At 39.3% G+C, this 21,592-nt stretch overlaps 1 long non-coding RNA gene across 2 annotated transcripts in view; it reads left to right on the top strand.

The window, feature by feature from the left end:
* LOC135365404 (uncharacterized) overlaps positions 1-21,592 on the top strand; it is a 50,513-nt gene that overhangs the window by 15,840 nt on the left and 13,081 nt on the right. Inside the window, exons 1-2 of one of the 2 annotated variants that reach the window (XR_010413171.1) lie at positions 14,780-16,273; positions 20,915-21,039. This is a non-coding gene — a long non-coding RNA (uncharacterized LOC135365404). Of the gene's footprint in view, positions 1-14,779; positions 16,274-20,914; positions 21,040-21,592 lie in introns of those variants that run through there. The other variant, XR_010413172.1, reaches the window with a different exon arrangement.

Below are 21,592 nucleotides of genomic sequence, written 5' to 3'. Positions count from 1 at the left end.
TATCTGGGTCTTTTTTTTTTTCTTGATGGGTCTGGCTGAAGGTTTATCAGTTTTGTTTATCCTCTCAAAGAACCATCTTAGTTTCATTGATCTTTCTGTTGTTTTTAGTCTCTATTTCATTTATTTTTGCTGTGATCTTTATTATTTCACTCCTACAAAATTGTGTTTCTTTCACCTGATTAGGGAAATTTTCTTTTTTTTTTTTAAGATTTTATTTATTTATTTGAGAGCGAGAGCATGAGAGGGGGGAGGGTCAGAGAGAGAGGCAGACTCCCTGCTGCGCAGGGAGCCTGATGCGGGACTCGATCCCGGGACTCCAGGATCATGACCTGAGCCGAAGGCAGTCGCTTAACCAACTGAGCCACCCAGGTGCCCTGATTAGGGAAATTTTCATCCAATATTTCTTCATACAGTTTTTCTCACCCTTTTTCTCTCTCTCCTTCTGGGACCCCTATTATGTGAATGTTAGTACCATTGATGTTCTTCCAGAGTTCCCTTAAGCTAGCCTCTTTTTTTTTTTTTTTTTTCATATTTTTTCTTTTTGCTGTTTTGATTGGATGATTTCCATCACACTGTCTTTCAGATCACTGATTGGTCTTTCTGTGTCATCTGTCTGCTATTGATTGCCTCTAGTGTATTTTTCACTTCAGTTTTTGTATTCTTCAACTCTGGTTCTTTTTTATAGTTCTTATCACTGTCCTCATTAATTCTTTTGTTGAAGTCAGTGAGTATCTTTATGACCATTACCTTGAACTCTTTATGTGATAGACAGCTTATCTTGGTTTTAATTCTTGTTCTGAAGTTTTTTTTCTTGTTCTTTTATTTGGAACATATCCCTCTGTCTCCTCATTTTACCTAACTTTCTGTTTCTATGTGTTTGTTAGATCAGTTATGTCTCTCCATCTTAAAGGAGTGACTTTGTGCAGAAACGCGAAGGGGTTCAGTAACCCCCTTGGGGTTCAGTAACACAAACCCGTCTTATAACCTGAGCCAGCTGCCCCAGGACCCCCTGTTTGGACTGAACGCACCTCCCTGTTGTGGCTGGGTTGTGATTGGTGCAGACTCACTGTTGTGTAGGACTCTTCTGTCTGTGCAGAAGTGTGACAAAATTAAAAAAAATTTCCTAAGACACTAAATGAAGGGTTTTATGATCTAAAAAGTTTGTGAGGTTTGGCTGTGACAGCTATTGGGTACTAGTAATTGGGGCTGGACCCTGGCCTCTGTCTCTGAGAGGCCTGGCTGTAACTGTTGTGGGCCCACTTGGTCGTGGTGCTAACCCGTGGTATAGCTGGCTACAGGCCTGGCTATGACTACTATAGCGTTCTAGTGAGCAAGACAGGCCTCCAGTGGGGCTCGCTACGGGGTCTGGCTGCAACTCCTGCAGGTGTTTTAATGTGCTGGGCTGGACTCCGGGGACATGGATGTTTAGGAAGTGTTCTGGTGCTGGCTGAGGCCACCTGCTGGGAATGGTAGGATGATAAGACACTTTAAAAGGACTCTGGTGATGGCCATGGGTGCCTGTCAGGTGTGGCAGGGTGGTGAGTTGTTTAGGAGGGGCTCTGGGTCACGTGGGTGGGATGGGCCAGTGAGTCCACAGGGAACTCTGGGGCAAGTAAATAGATAGTGTCCAAAACATCTCCACGAGAGCCAGGCCTGCTAGTGCTTTCATCCTTAGGAAACTTTTCAATAGATGCCCATAATATATCAAATTCCTACATGTACTTGGGTCAATTTCTTGCCTTTATTCTGTTCACTAGTTTATTTATTGTCATAGTGCTATATAAGTTATTGATACCTGGTAAGACCCGTTGTTTGAACATTTGGTTTTTTTGGAAAATAATTCTTTCCAGTATAACCTATGACATTGACCTTTTTTGGTTTTAAAGTCTTCACAGCTGGAAAAGGTAGCAGGTGTATAAATACAAGTATGTAGTTGGTCATTCATCTGCCCTCAGAAAAAAAAATTTAGCAACTGTGTATTGAATAGCATTATTTTGCACAGTGTTGCAAAATTGTGATGAAGTTTACAAGAACAGTCACTGTGCATGAAACCCTCTAGGACTGTATGCCACCATAGACAAGTGTTTTAACAGATAATGTACTGGGACTGGTGGCAGGGGATCAATTTTCCAATAAAGTTCATTTATCTTCTATTCATTACTGTATTTAATCACACTTTTTTTCTGTCGGCTGCTTGTGCAAAATCATTACATGTCTAGATTTTCTTGCTCTAGCTTGTTCAGATTCACTTTCTATATTCACAGAGTCCCAGGAACTCTGGAAAACTAAAAACCTAAGAGCAGAATTAAAGATACTACTAGGTGTTTCACACCCTATTTATATATCTACCTTTATTATGAGACCCAGTACTTACATTACCATTTTCATCACTCCTTTTAATCTTTAATGAGCTACTTCATGCTATGGATATATTTTCTTTGAATTAGGATGGTAAGGATGAAAAATTCAAATTTAACAAATTTAAATGACAATATTCAATTGACTTGAAAATACCATGAGCAGACAATATTTCAATGTAGTTGAATGTTAAGCAAGATTTTGTGATCAGTCCAAATAGCACATGTAAAACTCTAAAAGTTTAGAAATTGTTAGAACATAACGAGATTTTGGCAAAAATAAAAATTCACATTAAATTTCAAATGTGTGAAATACATGCAAACAGTTGTAAGCATTAAAAAAATGTTTTAATTGCCAAACAGAGGATCCGTCATAGATTCAGGAACCGCCCAGGGTCTGAGGAAAACACTTCAAAACACACTGTCCTGAGGCATTTACTTCAGAGATTAAAAGCTCCAGATTGTGTTTCAGAAAAGTAGAACTCAAACAGTCCAAAGACTTGTACTAATAGCCTCAAATGTAGACAGATCTAGATTCTGACCAGTACTACCTTAAATTTCACTTTGTTACCCAGGAAATCCCCTATGATGTATCATCATTACTATCCATATGCGTTCTGTGAAGAATAGACATTTATCAAAGGATAGTCATTTTTTTTTTTTTAAAGATTTTATTTATTTACTTGACAGAGAGAGACACAGCGTGAGAGGGAACACAAGCAGGGGGAGGGGGAGAGGGAGAAGCAGGCTCCCCACAGAGCAGGGAGCCTGATGTGGGACTCGATCCCAGGACCCTGGGATCATGACCTGAGCTGAAGGCAGTCGTTTAACCAACTGAGCCACCCAGGCGCCCCTAGGATAGTCATTTTTGTGATCCGAAAAGTCTGTGTAGATGTAGTAATTGTATTTTTCAGTTTTTAGGATAATCATGCTCCTGTTTTAAAAATTGTCTTAAGGAAAGGCTTCAAAAAACCCCACACGGTTCCCATGACCCTCACACTCAGATCCCATTCTTCAAAAGCAACCACTTTAAACTGTAAGATTTTGTCCTGGCATTTACCGCTATATTTCTATATATTTATTGCTTTCTCATAATTCATCAATTTTAAGCATTTTTTAAAATTTTTATAGCAGATAATAATTTTTGCCCTCTTATATCTTTCACCCACCTAATTTTTCCAATATGGTGCAATCACAAGTTTTAGTTAAATTCATGTAGTGTTTCAATTAGTATGCTCAAATATTTCTCTTAAATGGCTCAGTAGTGCACGGTAACATTTTTTGTATGACTTTGCCCAATTTCCCCACCAGGAGTGCTTTCATGTTTTATTTGCTTTCATTCTGCAACCTTTTTTGTCTTTTCCAAATTATTTTTTAGTTCAGTCTTTCTGCCACTGCTGAGAGTCAGTGTTCACATCCAGGTTTGATACTCTAAGTAAAACCAAACCAAACCAAATAAACCTTTTCTCTCTTATTTTTCATTACTTGGTTTTTCTGTTCTACCTTCTTGGTGATTTCCTAGACTTACTTTCCAATTCTCCTAGTAGTATCTTTAATTCTGCTCTTAGATTTTTAGTTTTCCAGAGTTCCTCATTTGTTCTCAGGATTTGAAAAAATGGAACCCAGTTCTTCGGCTGTGGTTGTGAAAATATTTTCCCTGCATTTTGTTTTTCCCCTCACTTGCCCCCTCCCCAGCACCTTTTAAGCACAGGGTAGGGTTGGGGGGGTAGGATAGAGGTGGGGGTTTGGTCTCATTCATGAAGGGTTGTTTCCTCCAGGAGTAGTTATCTATAGGTTGTTTCTCTGGGCCAGTTTTTGACTGGGTTCTCACGGCTTCATAGGTAATAACCCTCTGTTTAGTTGCCCGAATGACCCAGGCTTTTCTTGATACCTTGTTACTCCCATTCCTGAGGCTTTCAGAAATGCTTCCTGGCAAATTGACTTGCTTTCTACTGTATCTACCTTCACCTGCATTGGATGTTTCTTTATCTGGTAAATGCATGATCATTCCACTATTCACTTCTGATTTAAACATGGTTTAGGGAATGTGAATTTATTTTAGTATCATCAAAAATTGACTTTCTCTTTGTACTCATTCCTGGGCTGATTTTAAAGGGAATAAGGAGTCAGAAAATATCTTCTTTGCCATTTTGTTCTCATAGTGGGATTAGTCTTGTCAGAGCCAATAATGCCTCTGCTGAATTGTCCAGAGTTAAACTCAAGGGCATAATATTAACCCAGGAGAAGAAGTGCTTTGGGTGTAAAAGACTCATTCAGATTTCTCTGCTAATTAACCCAGATGTCCCATGATTTTTAATAATTCAAGGAAGTATTCACAGTATGCTGCACTAAAAACCTCAAAAAGAATCCTTAAAATACTCACAGAAATTCTGTTCCTGGATTCTCAGAACTTCTGAAGACTTGGAATACTTATTCTCAGGCATGAAGAGCACTGTTAAGCTGTGAGTGACTGAGGCCATTCACTAGGGCATGTATAGGCACCATAAATTTCTTTTTCTTTTCCTTTTCCTTTCTGTTTTTTTCTTTTCTTTTTTCTTTTCTTCTCTTTTCTTTCTTCTCTTTTCTTTTTCTTTTCTTCTTTTCTTCTTTTCTTCTTTTCTTTTCTTCTTTTCTTTCTTTTCTTTCTTTTCTTTCTTTTCTTTCTTTTCAGAGAGAGAGAGAGCACATGAGAGGGGGAAGGGGCAGAGGTAGAAATAGACTCCCTGCTCAGTGGGGAGCCTGATGCAGGATGCTATCCTGGGACTCTGGGATCTTGACTTTAGCCCAAGGCAGATGCTTAACTTTAACTGACTGAGCCACCCAGGGGCCCAGGCACTGTAGATTCCTAATAAAGAAGTGGGAAGCACATCCATTGGAAGGCCAGGAGGAAGTATTCTCTGAATCATCAAATCACTGATTTCCCACCCCAAGGTCTTTGATTAGATCAGGGTGTATTTTAAGGGCCTCAAGAATCCAATAGGCACTTTAAAATCATCTGAATTTAAGCATTGTATCTATATCTCTGGTATATTTGACCCTGCTGGGAAATAAAGATATGTATCTGTAAGTGTATTTTCCAGTTAACTTTATTAATTGTTTAAGGATTGCTATATATTTTCTTGTTTTCCAAAAATATTTTATGTAGACTAAAAGATCTATATGATAACTAATCTTTCAGTGCCTCAATTTTTGATCACCTCTAAGTGGATATAATAGTACCTACTGCATAGCATAGTTATGAGAAATAACTGAGTTAATATTTGTAAAGTTCTTAGAACAGCGTCTAGCATGTGGTAAATTCCATACAAGTTTTTAAAAACAAAACAACATAGCAAAAAGACATAAAATAAGTGAGGATGAGGCACCTAGAAAACAAAGGGTTTGGAAACAAAATCCAGTACACAAAAATATGCCCATGAAATCCCTTACTATTACTAAGACGTGGAGGGGCACCTGGCTTGCTCAGTCTGAGGAGCATGCAACCCTTGATCTCAGGGTCACGAGTTCAAGCCCCACGTTGGATGTAGAAATTACTTAAAGAAAATTTTTAAAAGTAGTGGAATCATTAGTTAGCTTTGAGCTTTGTGGTACAAGACAAAGACAAAATAGGAAAGGCAATCAGCTATATGATTCATAGAGCCCATAACTTAAAAACAAGAGATAATACTGTTTCTTATATTAAGAGCAGAGAGAAAAGTACATCCCCAGGTCCTAATATCTATCATTGCCACTAAGTTTCTCACAGTTACTGAAGCAGTAGGTTTTATTGGGCTGTGTCTCATCATCCTTTTCTGTCACATCATAAACAGTCCATGGAGAGCAGCCTGGGGCTGCGGCAGACCTGCAGAAGGGAGAAAGCTGTGGGCTGGCTCAGTGACATACTATCTTTATGTCCTGGCTTAGTCTAGGATTAACTTGGAGAATATCCTGAGGATCATAGCTGATCTTCCAACGCTCAGTTATCTAAAATTAAAAACAAAAGGCAGGGGGTAGGAGTGGAGCTTGGCACATGATAAACACTCAAAATCCATTTAATAAAGGAATGAACAAAATCCTTTATTTCAGCTATTTTTATTGGAAAACATTACATAATGGGCAGTGCACATTTTGCCTTCTTATTTGGTGAACTCAAAATGTAATTTCACCTACTCTCGAGGACTCGGTTCCACTGTCATGAACATCCCCGATGGCCTCAGGGTAGGTCAAGAGGCAGAAGCCTGTCTGTGCCCACACTCTCTGCACTCTACTTCACAGTGATGTGGCTTTTACTCTGATGGATGTTTTAATGTTCGCACTTCTGCATCCAAAATGGTTGTCATGTTTATTTTTGGTGATTTCTACTGTCTGCTTCTCTTAGACTTCTCTTTTCCCTCTGTATATCTGTTATTTTCCTTCTGATGGTGAATAAGAAGTTGGCTGATAAACATGTAAGAATTGTGTCTAAAATAGAACTAAGCCCTGAGTGATGGCCAAGAAATTTTCCTGTGGGTAAAAGGCGTAAGATTTTGTGCACATATTCTGTTAGATTCCTTTTGTGGCTCACCTGACCTTTTATCTTCCTATTTACTCATGGTTGTGTTCTGGATAGCCAAGTTTTCCAGATAACCGATGCTCCGACAAATGTAATATTAAGCTACACAGAATACAGTATTATGCTGAGTAAGCTGTCAGAGGGAGAGCTTTCTTGTAAAATATTTCAAGAGCAGGAGATTGCAGAAGTATTTCTGGGAAAGTCCTCTTGTAAGACATACATAATAGATTAGTTAATCAAGAGTTCCAGGTAGGGCGCCTGGGTGGCTCAGTTGGTTAAGCAACTGCCTTCGGCTCAGGTCATGATCCTGGAGTCCCGGGATCGAGTCCCACATCGGGCTCCCTGCTCGGCGGGGAGTCTGCTTCTCCCTCTGACCCTCCCCTCCTCATGCGCTCTCTCTCTCATTCTCTCTCTCTCAAATAAATAAATAAAATCTTAAAAAAAAAAAAAAGTCCCCACGTAAGTGAGGACTAGATAAACCAGACTGTAGCACTGAGTCATCCAGTGTGGGAGGCAGAGGTGTTAAAGGCTCAGGGCTTAGAGATTGAATGTTCTAGATACCCATCTGTACCCAATTGAAACATTGCTTGCCTGTCCTTAGAGCAAGTGTTTGGGGTTAGACATTGCCTCTCTCTATCATTTTCATATTTTATGGGTAGAGTTAAAAGAACACTCCTTGATTCTCTGAATTTTTGGTATATTACATCTGATTTTCACTTAGCGATTTCATTGTTTACCCTTATCATTTTTAGTTACCTAGAGATTTTTGAGAATGGCACAACAAAATGTGTAGACAATAGAACAAAGTATGACCTTAAGGAATTCAATTTTAGCATCATGAACAAGAGTAACTGAAATCAGCTTAATTTTATATTGCATCAGTGTAGTTCAGTAAACTTAAGTGGAGTAAGATTCTCAAGAGAATAGGGATATATAGTCTGTAATGAAGAAGTAAATCCTTGAGATTTTTTTTTTTCTGGCCAAAGAAGTGTTACTAACATATTATTGGCACAGTCAGAAAAGAATCCATTAAGAGTCTATTAAAATCTTATAAAATTTAGACCACATTTCCCACCTATTTGGATATCTTATTTTTCCCATTTTAATAATTTGCTACCAATTAAGCTTGTTGATGCTCCTGCCAACTTGATTAATGAACTGGAGTGTTGGGAACACTGACACATTTAGTCCTCAGAAAACAAACCCTTTATCTTTGTTTCTGCAATTTCTTCCCACGCTTCTACCATCTTGGTCCCTATCAAGTTCTACCCAAGACCTAAATGCATCTTTCCTGTAAAAAAATGGGCTTCATAATGGGTGATCATTGCATTATTAATGGGCTTGTTCAATTTACTTTAAGGTCATGTTATCACTACATTATCCCAACTATAAATAAATTGCTTAGATTGAGGTCAAAGGTAGCCCAAGGAAGTAACCTTCTTCAGTGAGCCACCTGAGCCCACTCCCAGCATTCATTGACCTGCATACCCAACACATGTTAATAATCGATTCAAAGTGCCCTTCAGTGAACCAGCCTCCTGCTACTTTCTTCCTAACCTCATCATTCAGAGAGCTTGGGAGCCTTCAGGACTCTCTATACTGATAAATGGCAACAAGGCTTACACTGGAGATGGGAGCTAGGAAAGAAGACTGAATCTTTGCTCATGGAGAATAGGAGATGTATGGACTTCTCTCCATTGCACCAAAAAGTGAGGCAAGAGGAAGTCCTTCTCAGGAAAAACTGCAATCTTCTAATATGCTTTTCTCTCTTCTGGCCCTGGAAGAACCCATATATTTACCATCTGGGATTTTCTAAGTCCCCACTTAGGTAAATTGTCTTTGTAAGAAGACTAAAATATATAGAAACCTAGAAATTTTTAAGCATCAGGAGAATATTTTGGGGTTTCCCAAGTCTACCTAATGACCCTATTAAGAAATGAAGAGTTGAGAACAGTTTCACCAAAGTTAATTTGTGTTAGTTACTGTAAAAATGATTCACATTTCTATTTTATACAGAGCACTATAGAAAAATGTTGAGATTTTTACAGTAATCTCGTCTCTATTGATGAACAAGAGATGCTTGAAACTGTTTCTAAATTAACAGGTTAAAAGTCCACTCAATTCTGTATTTTGTGCAACTTGTTTTGGTAGCCATTTGGGGAAAAAAAAAAAGCCAAAAAACTAACAGTATAATAAGGGACACACCAACTGTTGTTAAGACTCATCAAGAAGGGGCGCCTGGGTGGCTCAGTCGTTAAGCGTCTGCCTTCAGCTCAGGTCATGATCCCAGGGTCCTGGGATCGAGCCCCGCATCGGGCTCCCTGCTTAGCGGGAAGCCTGCTTCTCCCTCTCCCTCTGCCTGCCGCTCTGCCTACTTGTGCTCTCTTTCTGTCAAATAAATAAATAAAATCTTTAAAAAAAAAAAAAAAAAGACTCATCAAGAAGAAGAGATAATATTTTTCTGCCCCTTGACATAGGTTGTAAATTCCAAGAAGACATGATTATACAGTCTGAAACACTTAACAGTCTCATCTAAATGATTTCAGTAGATTAATTTCAGTTGGAATTGAATTATAAGCACGTAGATTTATAATCAATGAAAGTTGTGTTTGGATTTATGATCTTGCCTTGCATATTGAAGACTTGTGTCTGTTCTATGTGGGGTGTGGGTGTGTGTGATGTACATGTTAGACATGAACTAGTACTTATCTTACTATTTGAAGGGAGTTCTTGCCCCAAATGAGGCATTTTTTTCTTTCCCTTAGGAAAGTGTAGATAGGATAACTTAAGCTAGATAGATGATAATTTACTGCATTTAAAGTTTTAAAAGTAAGTGAAAATAATTTGAAATAAAATATTGGTCAAACCAATGCTTTTATATCTGTCAGATGGTGTTTTCCAAAGATATCTAAAGATAAGTCTAATCCTACATGATCGTCTACATATGATTTTGATACTCCCTCATCAAGAGATGGTTTATTTCTCCATTTCCTTATATTTGGATAAGCCCTGTGATGGCTCTGATATACGGAATGTAGTGGAAGTAAGTGATGCTCTGCTGGTTTCTGGTATTAGACCTTAACTCCATTTGATTGATCTTCGCTGGGCATTAGGAACCTGTTTTGTACTCTGCTCACTTTTTTTTTTTTTTTAGATTTTATTTATTTATTTGACAGAAGTGAGAGAGTACAAGCAGGGGGAGCAGCAGAGGGAGAAGGAGAAGCTAGCTCCCCGCTGAGCAGGGAGCCTGATGCGGGACTGGATCCCAAGACCCTGGGATCATGACCTGAGCAAAAGGCAGACGCGTAACAAACTGAGCCACGCAGGTCCCCCCAAGTGAGCATTTAGTTTACTGTATTCCCAGGTGACCCCTAACCACCACTGCATGAGAGAGCTCAAAGAAGAACCACCCAGCTGAGTCTAGCTAATCCATAGAACCATGACAGAAAGTACTTTACATTATTGAAACTGTGAATAGGCAGTCTAGAAATGAAACGTTGCTTTTTGAAAACTGTGTTAGCCCATTTAAAAACATTTCCCTTTTAAAGTTGAGCACTGAGGGTTGAACATAATATTCCTCATTGCTCGACTTTAAGTTTCTCTAGGTAAGGAAATAGGCTATTTAGCTTCGGATCTCTAGCATTCAACAGTATTTTGTAGTTAGTAGGTACTCAAGAAATGTTTGTTGACTGAGTAACTCTTCCCTTTAACATTACACTCCATCCAATTCTTCTACTCATTAAGATCCCTCTTCAATTGCAGGGAGTTACTTTATAAAGTGAACTTATAGTCCTATCCCATGATTGCCAAAGAATGTGGTTATGATGAGTTGACAAGGTTCAGCATGTTTTTGTGAGGTGGTTAGTAATGTTGATATTTATGTAAGATTTTATTTATTTTTTGTAATGATTTTACTTATTTGAGAGCGAGAGAGAGAGTGGGGGAGGGGCAGAGGGAGAGGGACAAACAGACTCCCTGCTGAGCAGGGATCCCAACGCAGGACTCTATTCCAGGACCCTGGGATCATGACATGAGCTGAAGGCAGACGCTCAACCGACTGAGCTACCTAGGCACCCCTTTAATAAGATTTTATTGATGTTATACACATACATGTGTTTATATCAGTATTTACACAGAAAACAGCCTAAATATTTTTAAATTTTGACCCTGTTGATTCAAACAGGGATGGTGAAGTTCATTTTTATAGTAACTGACCAAAGTATTTAAGTAAGATTATAGATATGTGATTTACCTTCTTATGACAACATCCTCAAATATTTTAGATGCAAACAAAATAGTTTGTAATATTTATTCATAAAAGAATGATTTTAATAGGCTACTTATCTAGACTTTCTTAACGTTTTCATTCAAGTAGGTGCTATAATTTAATGTAAATCATATAGCAACAGTAAAACACGATTGGACTGGAGCATGGTTTCACATGGCAAGCATGGACTTTAGAATCTCAGTGAACCTAGATGCTAATGTAAGCTTCACCTCTCACTGCTTGGTGATCACACTCTAATTAGTCAACCTCTGTTCATTTTCCTCAAACCACATGGAGTTTGCAAGTTGCTTGCACTGACATAATAGATGATCAACAAATCCCTTTGCTTCCCCTCTGTTGGGTGTAAGATCAGCCCATTTCTAGTATTAACTTCATCTCTTTCACACAGCCTCCATCTTGGTATTCCTAATAGGTAAGTGTCAGAAAAAGTGGTTACCATGAGCTTGGAGTCTTTATGATGATAATGGTTACACCTGTCACCTTATTCTTCACTCCTTCCTTCTTTGTTCTAATTTCAGTCCTAGTCCTACTCTTGTGGCATCACTAAGTTGAATTTTAGCTTGTTTTCCTCCCTCCCTTTTTTCCTTCCTTTGCTTCTTTTCCTTCCTTTCCTTACCTCCCTCCCTCCCAGAGCCTGAAAAAAGTGGGCACCAATGTCCTAGAGCTTTAAAATCCCAAAACTTCATGGAAGTCTGTGATGAAGTGAAGGAGAGGCTCCCTGCCCATTTTGTGTTCTGTTTCCCTATCTGTCCTAAGCTGGGCCAGAGAGATTTCTCCTAGGGATTTAAACTCTCTGTGGGTAGCTGGAACTACAACTTAGTGAGGTGGCCATGTTCCACTAAGGGTTCCTGTGAAGTAGAGAAAGCAGCCTGCAGAGTGAGAGAGAAAAAAGTACTTGTAGAATCAAAAGCAGAGATGAGACCCTAATGCCTTTCCAGGCATTTTTCAGCCTTGTGGGCCTGACTCCACCCTGCCCTTGGGATTTTGTAAGCTACCTCTGAAACCTTAGAAGAACTCTCCCACTCCTCCCTTTGTGCTTGCGGTAGCTCAAATTGAATTTTGTTGAGGAAATCATAGAGTCTTGATCAGTTATTACTCTTTCCAATGCCTGAGGCAATGTATAATAAATTTTAAAAGCAAATATATAAAAGGAGGATGTGATGTTTAATTTCATATGTCAACTTAAGTGGACTAAAGGATGTCCGGAGAGTTGTACAACATTATTTCTGGACATGTCTGCGTGAGTGTATCTAGAAGAAATTAGCATTTGATTTCAGTAGAACGAGTAAAGAGATCCATCCTCACCAATGTGGGTAGGCATCATTTAATCCACTGGGACCTGAAAAAAACAGAAAGATGGAGGGAGGGTGAATTCTCTCTCTTCATGCACTGGGACGTCCATCTTCTCCTGCCCTTGGATATTGGAGCTGCTGGTTCTTGGACCTTCAAAGTCTGGGATTTACACCAGCTGTGCCCTGGTTCTCAGGCCTTTGGACTCAGACTAAATTCTCCCACTGGCTTTCCCAGTATTCTAGTGTGCAGATGGCAGATGGTGGGACCTTTCAACCTCCATAACTGCATGAGCCAATTTCTATAACAAATTCCCTGTCCCCCCACACCTGACATTTGAACAACACAGGGCCTGGGGGTCCCAACTCCCAATACAGTGAAAAATCCTCATATAACTTTGCCCCTAAAAGTTAACTACTAATAGCCTACTGTTGACTGAAAGATCATGACCTGAGCCGAAGGCAGACACTTAACCAACTGAGCCACCCAGGCACCCCTATATCCTGTATTCTTAAGTGAGAGAAAATGTTAAGAAAATCCTAAATGGACCCATGCAGTTCAAACTTGTGTTGTTTAAGGGTCAACTGTAGATATTTGCATCTATGTAATGTATGTATACACACACACACGGCCATATATGCAGCACATCACTGTCTATATTTATATATGTACATGTGGTTATATATATATTCCATTGGTTCTATTTCAGGAAGAACCCTGACAAATACAGAGGATATCTGATTTTTCCATGCCACTGCTTTTCTTCATAAATATCTCTGGCATTCCCTGCATTTTTGTATCTCCATTCCAGGTCTTTTTTTTTTTTTTTTTTTAAGCGGTATACAATTTTTTCAGTCCTCCCTCCTACACTGTTTACTTTTTTGACACTTTCTCCTTCTCAATGCTATTATTTTGTAGTCCTTTTCAACATCTTTTCATTAACCTTTGTCCATGTTGCTTTCTTATTGAGTCTGTGTGCAGTTTCTCACAACTCCTCTCCTCTCACTTGATATATTTGAAAAAATTCTAAGATCAGAGAATGGGAGGACTTGCTCAGTGGCCATGGTGAGCCTCTTGCCTTTTGTCATTCTCTACTATAAGCCATTCTGAAAAGTTAAGTATGCTATAACTGGCCTAGTCTGGAAAGGATCTACAGACAAGAGCTAAGGTCATGATGCAAGCATCACAGGCCCTGTCTCCAAACCTTCTAAGTGCAACCCAGTCAATGAAGTTGTGCTTCTCAATCTCCCTCACCTATTTTGCCTGACCCCAGCCCCCTCCCCTCTCTGGTAACCCACAATTTGTTGCCTATGTCTGTAAGTCTGTCTTTGTTTTGCTTTTTAGATTCCATATAGAAGAGAAATCTTACGGTATTTGTCTTTCTCTATCTCACTTATTTCATCCCAGGACCCTGGGATCATGACCTGAGCCGAAGGCAAATGCTTAACCGACTGAGCCACCCAGGCACCCAAGATTTGCTGTTTTTTAATTGGATTGTTTTTTGTGTGTGTTAAGCTGTGTAAGCTTTTTATGTATTTTGGATTTTAATCCCTTATCGAATATATCATTTGCAAATATCTTCTCCCATTCTGTAGGTTGCCTTTTCATTTTGTTGATCATTTGCATTGCTGTGCAAAAGCATTTCATTTTGGCATAGTCCCAATAGTTTATTTTTGCTTTTGTTTCCCTTACCTGAGGAGACGTATCTAGAAAAATGTTAGGGTCAGTGTCGAAGAAATTACTTTGTACGTTTTCTTGTAGGAGTTTTATAGTTTCTAGTCTCACATTTAGGTCTTTAATCCATTTTGAACTTATTTTTGTGCTTGGTGTAAGAAAGTGGTCCAGTTTCATCCTTCTGCACATAGCTGTCCCAGTTTTCCTGGCACCATTTGTTGAAGAGCCTGTCTTTCTCCCATTGGATATTCCTGCATCCTTTGCCATAGATTAATTGACCATGTAAGTGAATTTCTCTCTGGGTTTTGTATTCTGTTCCATTGATCTATGTATCTATTTTTGTGACAGTGCCATAAAGTTTTGATTACTGTAGCTTTGCAGGGTAACTTGAAATCAGGGATTGTGAGACCTCCAGCAAAGTCAAGATTGCTTTGGCTATTCAAGGTCTTTTGTGGTTCCATAAAAATTTCAGGATTATGTGTTCTAATTCTGTGAAAAATGCTGTTGGTATTTAATAGTGATTGCATTGAATCTGTAGATTGTTTGTTTTTTAAGATTTTATTTATTTGACAGAGAGAGAGAAAGAGAGAGAGAATGAGTGGGAGGAGGGGCAGAGGGAGAAACAGACTCCCCACTGAGCAGGGAGCCTGATGGGGGATTCAATCCTAGGACTCTGGGATCATGACCTGAGCCGAAGGCACATATTCAATTCATGAGCATGGAATGTTTTTTATACGTGTGTCATCTTCAATTTCTTTCATTGTTGTTTTATAGTTTTCAGATTACAGGTCTTTCACCTCCTTGGTTAAGTTTATTCCTATGTGTTTTATTTGGTGCAATTGTAAATGGATTGCTTTCTTAATTTTTTTTTTCTGATAGCTTGTTATTAGTGTATGGAAATGCAACCAATTTCTGTTCATCCATTTTTTTGTCCTGTGACTTTCCTGAATTCATTTATTCTAGTAGTTTTTTTGTTTGTTTTTTTTGATGGGGTCTTTAGTGTTTCCTGTATATTTGATTGTGTCTTCTGAGAATAGGAGTACTTTTTTTTTTCCTTGGCGATTTGGATGCCTTTTTTTTCTTTCTTTTTTCTTTTTTTTGGTTAAATACTACAGCTAGGATTTTCAGTACTACACTGAATAGAGGTGGCAAGAGTGAGTATCCTTGTCTTGCTCCTGATGTTAGAGGAAAAGCTTTCAGCTTTTCATTATTTAGTATGATCTTATCTTTGGGTTTGTCATAAATGGACTTTATTATGTTGAGGTACATTACTTTTATACCCACTTGAGAGTTTTTATCACAAATGAATGTTGAACTTTCAAATGCTTTTTCTGCATCTATTGAGATGATCATAGAACTTTTATCCTTTTTGTTATTGTGGAGTATCATGTTGATTGATTTGCAGATGTTGAACCATCCTTGCATCTCTGAGATAAATCCCACTTGATCATGGTGTATGATTCTTTTAATGTATTGTTGAATTTGGTAATATTTTGTTGAGGATTTTTGCATCTGTGTTCATCAGGATTATTGGTGTATAGTTTCCTATTTTGTGGTGTCTTTGCCTTGTTTTGGTATCAGGATAATGCTGGCCTTGTAAAATGAATTTAGGAGCATTTCTTCCTACTCAATTTTTTGGAATAATTCAAGAAGGATAGGTACTAACACCTTAATATTTCATAGAATTCACCTGTGAAGCTGTCTGGTCCTAAAATGTTATTTGTTAGGAGCTTTAAAAGTAGTGACTTAATTTTGTTTCTTGTATGGGTCTATTCAGGTTTTCTATTTTTTGTGATTCATTCTTGGAAGGTTGTGTGTTCATAGAAATTAATGATTTTTTTCCTAAATTTTCCAACTTGTTGGCAATAATTGTAGTAACCACTCATGATCCTTTATATTGGTTGTAAGTTCTTTCATTTTTTTTTGGGGGGGGGCCCTCTTTTTAATTTTTTTTTTTAATTTTATTTATTTGACAGAGAGAGACACAGCGGGAGAGGGAACACAAGCAGGGGGAGTGGGAGAAGAAGCAGGCTTCCCGCCGAGCAGGGAGCCCGATGTGGGGCTTGATCTCAGGACCCTGGGATCATGACCTGAGCCGAAGGCAGACGCTTAACGTGTTACTAAGCCACCCAGGTACCTCTCATTTTTTCTTGATGAGTCTGGCTAGAGGTTTATCAATTTTGTTTATCTTCTCAACGAACGAGCTTTTAGTTTCATTGATATTTTCATTTTTTTAAATCTTTATTTTTATTCTGATCTTTATGATTTCCTTTTACTAACTATGAGCTTTACCTTTCTTTTCCTAGTTCCTTTAGGTATAAAGTAGATAATTCGAGATTTTTCTTTATTCTTGAGGTAAGGCCTGTATCACTATGAACTTAGAACTGCTTTTACTGCATTACATAGATTTTGATAAGTTGTGTTTACATTTCCATTAGTCTCAAGATATTTTTTGATTTCCTCTTTGATTTCTTCACTGACACAGTAGTTGTTCACTTATGTATTGAGTCTACATGTGTTTGTGTTTTTTTTGTTTTGTTTTGTGTTTATCTTGTAATTAATTTCTGCTTTCATAATGTTGTGGTCAGAAAAGACGCTTAATAGGAGTTCAGTCTTCTTGAATGTATTCTTTTGTGGCCTACCATGTAATCTGTACTGGAGAGTATTCCATGTGCACTTGAAAAATAGGTCTATTTTGCAGTTTGGGATGGAATGTTCTATATGTATCTATTAAGTCAGTTTGGTCTAATGAGTCATTTAAGGCCAATGTTTCCTTACTGATTTTCTGTCTGGGTGATTTATCCATTTATGTAAGTAGGGTTTATTAAAGTCCCCTACTGTTACTGTATTACTGTCAATTTTCCATTTATGTCTGTTAGTATTTGTTTCATATATTTAGGTGCTGCTGCTATATTAGTGATTGAGATGATCATTTTTTTTTTTAATGTCATTTATGCCAAGTGCAGTTCCTACTTGGTTAATTTGTGTATGGTTTGGTCTTATGTATTCCATCTGGTAGCAGAGTGCCTTTTTTTTTTTTCCTGGAGTTGGGAGTTTTCATTATTATAATTTAAAAAAAGTTGGGGGGTCATTGAACTGTCCTACATGAAGAACTCTCAATTAGAAAACTTGGCTCCGTTTTCTTATTGCTGGAGTTTGATGGACATACTTTAATATACGTTAGCTGACCAGACTGGTTTGTTCACTTGGTTCGAACATCATCGTAACCTGGGAAGGGTGAACATTCCACCTGTGTAGGATCTGTTAGCGTATCCTCCTCCTGGGCTGTAGATGCCCCACTCTCCTTATACATCTACATGTTACTCATAAGAAACACAAACACTTCTGCACTCCAAGCCTATGCTTCATATTTTGGGTACAGAAGGCTATATATCCTATTATTTAGTTGATAGTGTTACACATCTTGTTTACTTGGTGGAGGTAGAGAGTAGTAAGTTTAGAGGAAAATACAGTTTAAATAATAATGTTGTGAATATGCCTTTTCCATTTGGAAGACAAAATGAATGAAAGGAGAAACAATATGGTGAGCTAGGCAGTCAGATAAGGAACCATGAACTGCTCGCTTTTTCTTTTCTTTCTTTTCCTTCCTTCCTTCCTTTCCTCTTTTCTCCTCTCCCTTTGCTCCCCTTTTCCCTTTCTCTCTCCCTCCCTCACTCCCTCTTTCTTTCCTTTTATCTCCCCTCCCCCTCCTCTCCCCTCCCTTTCCTTTCCTTTCCCCATTCCCCTTTCCTTTCCCTATTCCCCTTCCCTTTCCCCATTCCCCTTTCCTTTCCCCTCTCCTGTCTTATTACATTCTCTGATGCAGGGAGATGCTCCTTGGTGGAGATACTCCTTGGTACACATGCAAAGACCTTGCTAGAGTTTTTTCCTGCTGTTCCCATAAACAAAGTATCTTTTCTGAGAAAGGACTGCTGCAATCCAAGACTGCATTAGTCCGACTGCCTTCAGGCAGTAGAATGCTAAATGTTGTGGCTACCAAAAAAAAAAAGAAAAGAAAAATAATCAGATAACAGGATTCTTAGGGTTTGTTAAAGTCTCCATTTGCTGTTTAAGACAATAAAGACCTTGGGCCGCCTGGGTGGCTCAGTCGTTGAGCGTCTGCCTTCGGCTCAGGTCATGATCCCAGGGTCCTGGGATCGAGCCCCGTATCAGGCTCCCTGCTCGGCAGGGAGTCTGCTTCTCCCTCTCCAACTCCCCCTGCTTGTGTTCCCTCTCTCGCTGTGTCTCTCTCTGTCAAATAAATAAAATCTTAAAAAAAAAAAAAAGACCATAAAGACCTCTGTTAGGTTTTTGGGCAGTCACTTAAATTTTAATCTCTGAAAAGCTGGGGTTCTGGACATAAAGAGTACACTGAAAGAGAAATTTTGACTTCTAAGCATAGACTTCATTTTGATGTGGATTATTTCTTAGTATTCATTTACTACCAGCTTATGCATTAGGTAGTCAGTGGCTTTATCACTGTCATCCAATTTTGTGTGTTTCAGATGACTTTTATTTTTAATTCTGAACTACAGATGAACACTAAGAGTACGGATTAAACCTTCTATTTAAGAAATGATTATATAGGTTTCCTCCAGTTGTAATTTGTCCCATTTAGTATTTGACTTAAGTTTGGGTTTAATTCTTTTTCAAGTTTTGCTACCCTTCGGCATGTTTCTTGCACAAAGAACAAGTTGAGATCTTGTGATGTCTCTTTTTAGAACACCCAAGAAAAGGAGATTTACAAGTTCCCAAAGCCAAAAAAAAAAAAAAAAATCGTGCCCCCAAGTCTTTCCCACCAGAAGGAAGTTGTTGCAGTCCACGCTATCTTAAAAGAACCACAGTGCTGTTCCCATGTCTGCAAGTCACCAAAACTATTACTGCAGACAGACCTTTGGGATGATACCAGTGGACCAGTTTCACAGCCACTGACTTATTTGAAATTGCTTTAAACTTAAAAATGAAAAACTACAAGAAAGATGTAGTTTAGAAAATCAGTGAGTTTATGGGCAGGTTGTACAATGTGTTGTTAGTAATCGCCAAGGATTTGGCACAAACACACCCTCGCTCGCTTTCTTCGGCTCCTGTCTTCTGCAGTTCTTCCAGCAGGTGTCACTATAATCACAGAACAAACATTCCACAGCATGGTATGTAACTTTATTTTTCTAGCATAATAATTTAAAGTATTTACACACCGCACACTCACTGTTTTACACAGATACTTATTCATATACCTATGAACCACATCTAAAGGTTTCTTTGCAAAGACTCGACACACTGGGAATTTCCAAGCATAACAAAGAGAAGAAAAGGACAAAAAAAAAAAAAAATGTTCTGAGTCTTTTAAAGACAGCCATGTGGAGCATCTGTGAAAACCAGTGTTTTCCCCTAAGTTTAAAGCTCCCCCAGGAGACCTCTGAATAGCTACAGCCTATCCACATGTTGGTATAACCCGAAACTCTGTGGGCTAAGGAGGATTTAAAGAACCAAAATGTACAAGTAGTATTTTCTCTACAAGTCCTAGAAAAGAAACGGAAAAACCACCTGGTCCTTCTCTAGAGAAGCATCTGTATTTGACGGTTATCTGTGGGGACTGTAAATGTGGTACAGGGACACTGATTGTAAAGGGACAATAGCCAAATACACTGGTACACATACTAATGATACAGAACGCTTTTAAGTGGCCTTCCCACCTCTATGATGCGGCCACACAGCCTAGTGTCTTCCCCCAACTATTAGTCGAGGTGGTGGTTTTGCTTTCCCTGAAAAGGACAAAGGTTCTATTAACCATATACACTCTAAAGCCAGATACTGTAGAAATTTCTACTGCTTTTACTTCACTTTTATACTGTTTACACAAGAATAGTGGTTATAAGTACTCTATTTTTCCTCCTTTGTTCTACTCAATTACATAACGAAGTTACTAGCTAACTCTAGCTTCTGAACCTGGCACACGGTTCCATAGGTGAACAGAAACAGCCTCAGTTCAGAGCCGATGGCAGGTAGGCTCCAGTCCAGTTTTTATAAAAGGTTAACCGGTTTAGGTTTCAATTCTCTGGTGTTGCATCTTTATCAAGTAAGCAGCAGGATGCCTTTGTGATCTTCCCAGACTTGCCAAGATGATTCTGTCACACACCAGAAAACGAGAGGAGGGTTGCCACCTATAGACGAACCCACAACTCCATCCTGCGATCGGATGATGGCTCAGTTCACTAAGAAATAGAATTTCACAAAACGAAATCCTTTTTTCCTGCCAGTCGGGGCCTCTGGCAGTGAGCCTAATCAATGGGACTTGGCAAAAGGCAGAAATGACCTGGACGTCTAAAACTAGCACAATCTGGATCCAAATTGCTGTGGTATTTAAAGTTCATTGACTTTTCCTTGCACTTAGGTGAGGTACAAATTGTATCCTTTCTCCTTGGTACCAAACATTTACATAGATACAAGAGAAATTTACCTACCCTAGAACTCACTTCCTCATGGTGCTTGCATTTTGTTGGTGGTGCTTTCCTTTTGCAAGGGGATGCCAACAGTGAAAGGGATGAGGCAAGAAGAGATTTTATAGGAATTTTACCACGTGACATGAGCAACTGACAAAATAATACTCCAGATGTTACGAGGGAGAGTGTCTGATGAAAGAGAGCGAGCGCCTGGGGAGCAACATTGCTTAGTGAGAATGTCTGGATTAACCCGCACCCAATTAGTTGCATACTGGGTCAGGCCAGGAAAGTGTTCCTGTCGTCTAACACCCTGTTCATTTCATCATGCATACAGATACATCAGCGACTGTGAGGAAGACCATGGTGTGGAGGGCAAGGAAGAGAGGCAAACTTTGTGACGGGAACTGGGCCTTGATATGAAGCAAGAATCCAACAAACCCTAATCTCTGGGATCATAAGGTGAGATTAAGGTGGGTTTACTGGGGGGTAGAGACAGGGAACAGTGTGGTTCTGAGTGCCAGCAGCCAAGGACCAGAAGGCTAAGAACTTGGGCTTGCACAATTAGAAGAGCAACGTGTGATAGTTTCAACAGGGACGTGGGATGAGGGAAAGTCTGAGACCTCCTCGGGTCTAGCAACACGCCTGGTATTTATCCGTGAAATTGCCACCTCTAGACCCTTCTGACCTATCAAAACAGCAGTTTTGTCTGGCTCAACCCCACATATGGTAAGTGCTCAGCTAAAACGATCCTAGTTTATAAAACCGTGGTAATAGTCTCCCTGCCCTCTGACAAAGTGACAGCTGTGGAGGAGGAGGGCGAGGGTGCCGTCGAGCTGCATTGTTTCACAAGAGCCCAAGCGCCTGTCGGCGGGGGAGCTCGCGGTCCGTCCACCTTGAGTGAGGGCAGGAGGCCGCTAAGGACAGCCCCTGGCTCATAGGAAGGACGCAGCTGCCCCCGGGGTGGCAGATCCGTAGCCAGGGGCCAAGGCAGGATTGAGCGGCCAGGAACAGC

Source organism: Mirounga angustirostris, unplaced genomic scaffold (genome assembly GCF_029215605.1).
Source record: "Mirounga angustirostris isolate CCGP_5_RB_7025 unplaced genomic scaffold, mMirAng1.0.hap1 SCAF_7, whole genome shotgun sequence".
Lineage (NCBI taxonomy): Eukaryota > Metazoa > Chordata > Mammalia > Carnivora > Phocidae > Mirounga > Mirounga angustirostris.
The sequence above is the reverse complement of the archived record's forward strand: the minus strand, read 5'-3'. Positions and strand labels throughout refer to the sequence as shown.